Source organism: Symphalangus syndactylus, chromosome 3 (genome assembly GCF_028878055.3).
Source record: "Symphalangus syndactylus isolate Jambi chromosome 3, NHGRI_mSymSyn1-v2.1_pri, whole genome shotgun sequence".
NCBI classification, from domain to species: domain Eukaryota; kingdom Metazoa; phylum Chordata; class Mammalia; order Primates; family Hylobatidae; genus Symphalangus; species Symphalangus syndactylus.
In genome coordinates, this window is record NC_072425.2 from 16,483,420 (window position 1) to 16,489,031 (window position 5,612).

The window sequence follows — 5,612 nt, forward strand, 5'->3', positions numbered from 1 at the left end:
CGCAGCCCCAGCGCGCCTGACGCCGCCCGGCCCCAGCCCGCCCTGCGCGCGCAACGGCTTCGGAGGGCGCCGCCGCGCGGCACGCTGGGAGTTGTAGTCCACACCGCGCGGCCCCAACGGGCCCCCCGAGTCTGCGAGGAGACAGGCGGGCTTCACCCCGGCCCTTCCTCCCTGCGGACCCCGGCCCTTGTGCCCTGCTGTCCCCAGCGCCCGGATGTAGGAAGAGCACCCCAGTCCACACCACAGCAGAAAACCCGGAGCACGCTCTCGGGCCCCTGCCGAGTTCAGCAAACACCCAGCACCACACCTACAAGCTCGCTAAGAGGGTGGCTTCAGGCAGAGGTGAGCGGGGCGGCCGGTTCCGCAGCCGGCTCTGTGGCGCAATGGATAGCGCATTGGACTTCTAGCTGAACCTAGTGTGGTCATTCAAAGGTTGTGGGTTCGAGTCCCACCAGAGTCGAATTTTGATGGCTCCTACTCCCTGACTTCCACCTGCTTGTTTTAAGGACTCCAGGACCTATCTAACAAATAAGGTTCAGAAAGAAAATCATAAGTCACACCCAACTTTGCTGTGACACAGCCATAAACCTGGTGTCTAGGTGACTACGAGAAATCCTTTCTCATACCATGGTGTCTTGGAGCAGCCTGGCACACCTGTTGGCACAAAGGACACGGATTTGGAGGCCCTTAGTTAACTTCACCATCTATGATCTCTGGTCCCTGCAACAAATCAGTTAACCTATAAACCTATGCCCTTATTTGTCATGCCACCTGCAAAGCCATAGGCGAGTGGCCAGATTCTCGGCCCTGTTGGGACTCTTGGCCTCTGAAAAATTGGTTTCTTGTTAAGTAACCATGTTGGGCATCCACAGTTGCCACTTATCCTTAAATATTAATAGATCCCTGGGAGGCTGAGGCAGGAGAATTGCTTGAACCTGGGAGGCGGAGGTTGCAGTAAGCCGAGATTGCACCACTGCACTCCAGCCTGCGCGACAGAGCAAGTCTCCATCTCAAAAAAAAAAAAAAAAAAAAAGACATTCTGGGACTGGCGTGGTGGCTCAAGCTTGTAATCCCAGCACTTTTGGAGTCCGAGGCAGGAGGATCACTTCAGCCAGGAGTTCAAGACCAGCCTGGGTGGGCCGGGCCAGGTGGCTCACGCTTGTAATCCCAGCACTTTGGGAGGCCGAGGCGGGCAGATCACGAGGTCAGGAGATCGAGACCACGGTGAAACCCCGTCTCTACTAAAAATACAAAAAAAATTAGCCGGGCGTGGTGGCGGGCGCCTGTAGTCCCAGCTACTCGGAGGCTGAGGCAGGAGAATGGCGTGAACCCAGGAGGCGGAGCTTGCAGTGAGCCGAGATCGCGCCACTGCACTCCAGCCTGGGCGACAGAGCGAGACACCGTCTCAAAAAAAAAAAAAAAAAAAAAAAGACCAGCCTGGACAACATAGTGAGACCCTGCCTCTACAGGAAAAAAAAAAATTAGCCAGTTAGCTCTTGCTTGTACTCTCAGCTACTCAGGAAGATGAGGTGGGAGGATTGCTTGAGCTCTGGAACTTGGGGCTGCAGTGAGCTGTGATTGCACCACTGCACTCCACCCTGGGCAACAAAGTAAGACCGTGTCTCAAAAAATAAAAATAAGCTGGGCACAGTGGCTCATGCCTGTAATCCCAGTACTTTGGGAGGCTGAGGTGGGCAGATCACATGAGGCCAGGAGTTTGAGACCAGCCTGGCCAACATGGCGAAACCCTGTCTCTATTAAAAATACAAAAATTAGCCGGGCGTGGTGGTGCACGTCTGTAATCCTAGCTACTCGGGAGCTGAGGCAAGAGAATCACTGAACCTGGGAGGCAACGGTTGCAGTGAGCCAAGATTGGGCCACTGCACTCCAGCCTGAGCAACAGAGCAGCAAGAGCCTGTCTCAAAAAACTAATAGTAATAAAAATAAAGATGAAATTTTGGTCTGATAAGGATTTGGACCTATTTCTTCTGGAATATAGGGTGCCTCCTTTTGGGGACTTGAGTAAATTCCAGCACCACATCCTTCATGGGTATCACCGTCAGGAGGCAGAATGTGCAATGGTATGGGCATGGGCATTGAGTTCAACTTCTCAGCTGAAAGGTCAAGATTCATTTTGTAGGCCGGGCGTGGTGGCTCACGCTTGTAATCCCAGCACTTTGGGAGGCCAAGGCGGGCGGATCACGAGGTCAGGAGATCGAGACCACAGTGAAACCCCGTCTCCACTAAAAATACAAAAAAAAAAATTAGCCGGGCGTGGTGGCGGGCGCCTGTAGTCCCAGCTACTCGGAGAGGCTGAGGCAGGAAAATGGCATGAACCCGGGAGGCGGAGCTTGCAGTGAGCTGAGACTGTGCCACTGCACTCCAGCCTGGGTGACAGAGCGAGACTCCGTCTCAAAAAAAAAAAAAAAAAAGATTCATTTTGTTCTTATATATAAAAATTGGGACATACTAATTAATAATACCTCACAGGGTCAGTGTGGAGATTTGTGGGGAGTATTTTTTTTTTTCCGAGTCGGAGTCTTGCTCTATCGCCCAGGCTGGAGTGCAGTGGTGCGATCTTGGCTCACTGCAAGCTCCGCCTCCCAGGTTCACGCCATTCTCCTGCCTCAGCCTCCCGAGTAGCTGGGACTACAGGCGCCCGCCACCAGGCCCGGCTAATTTTTTTTTTTTTTTTTTTTTTTTGAGACGGAGTCTCGCTCTGTCGCCCAGGCTGGAGTGCAGTGGCGCAATCTCGGCTCACTGCAACCTCCTCCTCCCGGGTTCACGCCATTCTCCTGCCTCAGCCTCTCCGAGTAGCTGGGACTACAGGCGCCCGCCACCACGCCCGGCTAATTTTTTGTATTTTTAGTAGAGACGGGGTTTCACCGTGGTCTCGATCTCCTGACCTCGTGATCCGCCCGCCTCGGCCTCCCAAAGTGCTGGGATTACAAGCGTGAGCCACCGCGCCCGGCCGGCTAATTTTTTTTGTATTTTTTTTTTTAGCAGAGACGGGGTTTCACCGTGTTAGCCAGGATGGTCTCGATCTCCTGACCTCATGATCCGCCCGCCTCAGCCTCCCAAAGTGTTGGGATTACAGGCGTGAGCCTCTGCGCCTGGCCAACATTTCTTGAATGAATGAAAGGGAGAGTGAATTGGAGGCTCTGACCTTAACCACACCAGGATCCGTGAGTATAAACATGAGTACTTCCACATCAACTACTGAGGTCGTATGCAAGTGGGCAGGTGAGAGTTAGCGGGAGGGTGCTGGTGACCAGCCACCTGCTCTCCTTCAGTCAGGCTTGTCACACTGGAGAAACCAAAGCAGTACCACTGGACATTGGGTCAGGCCTGAGGGGGAGAAGCAAGAGGACACAGAGAGAACAGGACAGCCTGCCTTTCGGTTGCTTACGGTCTAGCTGGCCACACAGAGGACAGGTGGAAGTGAGATGGAATAGGTCGTCCCTCACTCAGTGCTCACTGTGCTGGTGTCACACTCATCACAGTACTGTCATTAAAATTTTTTAATATTTTTTTTTTTTTTGAGACGGGGTCTTACTCCTGTCGCCCAGACAATCACAGCTCACTGCAGCCTTCACCTCCTGGGCTCAGGTGCTCCTGCTACCTCAGCCTCCTGGGTAGCTAGGGCTACAGGTGTGTGCCACCACACCTGGCTAATTTTTTGTATTTTTAGTAGAGACGAGGTTTCATCATGTTGTTCAGGCTAGTCTGGAACTCTTGAGCTCAAGTGATCTGCCCCCGCCCCCCCAGGCCTCCCAAAGTGCTAGGACTCCAGGCATGAGCCACCACCCCTAGCTCTACCAATAAAATAATTTCAGAGTGGTGAATGCTCTAAAGAAAATAAGGGTAAGGTGCAATGGCTCACATCTGGAATACCAGCACTTTGGGAGGTCAAGGCAGGAGGACGGCTTGAGTCCAGGAGTTCAAGACTGGCCCAGCCAACATAGCAAGACCCTGTCTCTACAAAAAAAAATTAAAAAAAAAAAAAAAAAAAACAGCCAGGCCCGGTGGCTCACACCTGTAATCCCAGCACTTTGGGGGGCTGAGGCGGGGAGATCACGAGATCAGGAGTTTGAGACCAGCCTGACCAACATGGTGAAACCACATCTCTACTAACAATTAAAAAAAAAAATCAGCCAGGCGTGGTGGCAGGCACCTGTAATCCCAGCTACTCGGGAGGCTGAGGCAGGAGAATCGCCTGAACCTGGGAGGTGGAGGTTGCAGTGAGCTGAGATGGCGCCATTGCACTCCAGCCTGGGCGACAGAGTGAGACTCCGTCCCCCCGCAAAAAAAGAAAAAAAAAAAAAAAAAAAAAAAGAAACCACTTGGCCGAGCATGGTGGCTCACGCATGTAATTCTAGCACTTTGGGATGGCAAAGTGGGCAGATCACCTGAGGTCAGGATTTCGAGACTAGCCTGGCCAACATAGTGAAACCCCATCTCTACTAAAAATAAAAATTAGCTGGACATGGTGGTGCACCCCTGTAATCCCAGCTACTTGGGAGGCTGAGGCAGGAGAATTGCTTGACCCTGGGAAAGGGAGGTTGCAGTAAGCTGAGATCACGCCATTGCACTCCAGCCTGGGTGACAGAGCAAGACTCTGTCTCAAAACAAAAAAAAACAAAAAAAACTTAGCTAGGCGTGGTGGCATGCATCCATAGGCCCAGCTACTAGGGAGGCTAAAACAGGAGGATCCTGGAGCCCAGGAGGTCGAGGCTGTAGTGAGCCATGATCATGGCACTGCACTCCCGCCTGGGTGACAGAATGAGACCCCATCTCAAAAAATAAATAATAATAAACAGAAGATGATAGCATGGAGAGAGGGGGAGGGGGACTAGGGACTGCTTTAGATGGCAGGAAGCCCAGGAAGACATCTCTGCGGTGACATTTGAGCAGAGATATGAATGACAAGGAGCTCACCATGTAACAAGCTGGGGACACAGTGCTGTTCCCAAAGGCAGGAAGAAGCCTGGTGTGTTCAGGGAGCAGGATGAAGGCAAGCATGGTTTACTGAGATGGGAGAATAGACATTTCTAGGCAGAAGTTGGTAGGGCCTCACCAGTGATTACCTATAGCCAGTTTGATTTTTCTCCAATCATGAGCTGGTAACACAAATGCCACCCTATGCTCAGGAGACCAGACTCCATTCCCAGCTAAGCCTGACACTTTGTGTCCATCTCACAAGTGCTATAAAGGCCCAGGGTTGTCCAGGCACTGCCTGCCTAGAGCAGGTGAGCTGCCCAGCTGGGCAGTGAAGGCCATCTGTCTGACCTCCGCTGCCACCCTGGCACTGTTGACTTTAGTGAGCTGCAGTGGGGGTGCCTGGGACCCTGGGAAGCTGCAGAAACAGCTGGCAGGTCTGCAGAGACTGGTGAGGATGGGGACTCACTAGCATGGCCTCCTTTTCCCGCAGAGATTCAAGGAGCTCAGAACAAGGTTTCTCTCCTGAAAAGTCCATGGTTCTGAGGTAGGCCTCCAGCCTCCCCTGCCCTTCCTCTGCTATTGGGATCCCTGAACCAGACGTGGTGTGCACAGGGAAGGCTGGGGCCCTGGTATGGCAGTGCTGAGCAGGTCTTCAGACAACCCGTGGTTCT

The 5,612-nt window shown here is 52.7% G+C and overlaps 1 non-coding gene across 1 annotated transcript; it reads left to right on the forward strand.

Annotated features, from left to right (window-relative positions):
- Positions 1 to 369: 369 nt before the first annotated feature.
- On the forward strand, positions 370 to 460 carry TRNAR-UCU (transfer RNA arginine (anticodon UCU)). Its single transcript is given in 2 exon segments — positions 370 to 406; positions 425 to 460. It is a non-coding gene; the product is annotated as a tRNA-Arg (tRNA).
- Positions 461 to 5,612: the final 5,152 nt, after the last annotated feature.